The sequence below is a fragment of the Glycine max genome, chromosome 8 (assembly GCF_000004515.6).
Source record: "Glycine max cultivar Williams 82 chromosome 8, Glycine_max_v4.0, whole genome shotgun sequence".
In the NCBI taxonomy this organism is placed as follows: Eukaryota; Viridiplantae; Streptophyta; class Magnoliopsida; order Fabales; family Fabaceae; genus Glycine; species Glycine max.
In genome coordinates, this window is record NC_038244.2 from 7207692 (window position 1) to 7208749 (window position 1058).

The 1058-nt window shown below is 32.1% G+C and overlaps 1 non-coding gene across 1 annotated transcript; it reads left to right on the forward strand.

Moving 5' to 3' along the window:
- The first annotated feature begins 739 nt into the window (after positions 1-739).
- On the forward strand, positions 740-820 carry TRNAL-CAG (transfer RNA leucine (anticodon CAG)). The gene has a single exon. It is a non-coding gene; the product is annotated as a tRNA-Leu (tRNA).
- Positions 821-1058: the final 238 nt, after the last annotated feature.

Sequence of the window (1058 nt, forward strand, 5' to 3'; positions counted from 1 at the left end):
GGTTTTGGGGATGAATCGGAGTTTAAGGGCTCAAGAATCGCAAATGTTCGCTACTTTAAAGCAAAGGGAGCAACAATTTGGGGGTTCGAAGGCTTTCGTGATGAAGGAGAAGGAGGAGGAACTCACATCGCAGAGGCGGTGGGAGTTGGAGAGAGAGATAGAGAGAGGAAGTGAGGAAAATGAATATTTTTGATTTTTAATAATTTTTAAAATAAATTAAAGATAATTAATTAGGGTTAGGGACACTTAAAAAATATTTATTTTCACGTGTCTATCAGACGTTGATAAGTGACTGTCAACGTTACTGTCTAATGGTCAACGTCCAATTGTGACATCGGCGAACCAACATTGCATTTTTTTACAAAATAAAGGATCTAATTTGTGAATTAAATTACCGGAGAATCAAATGCGAAATTGAACCTAAAGTGGGGGACCAAAAGTGTAATTTTGCCTATTTATTATTTATCTTCTCAAATAAAAAATAAAAAACTAATATTTTTATCTAGATTTTCATCATTTCTATTTTCTTTAGTAAGTTTTGTTTTTTTCGATTAAGACAATTTAACACCATAAAATAGTCATCAATTCACATGCGTTTTTTTTTTTTTCTGAATTATCAATTCATATGCGGTGTCACTTAATAAAAATGAAAAGATAACTTAATCTTTTATTGCAGCCATATGCAGTTGTAGATATGTGAAATACAATAAATAAAACTTTTACAAATCACCGAATATCAGTCAAGATGGCCGAGTTGGTCTAAGGCGCCAGTTTCAGGTACTGGTCCGAAAGGGCATGGGTTCGAATCCCATTCTTGACACAATATGTTTTGTTTCATGCAATTATACTTCATATTTAATAACATGGATACGGATATTCTATGTTTTGATGGTTGATTTTTTTGTCACTAACGATATTTGATCATGTAAGGTTTGATATTCTCTCTTTACCTCTTATAATTTTAGTCACATCTTTCGTATTCAAGCACTAAATATTACATTTGAATTAATGAATGAATCTCAGCCTTAGAATAACATTAAATTAAAGCGATAAGGCTC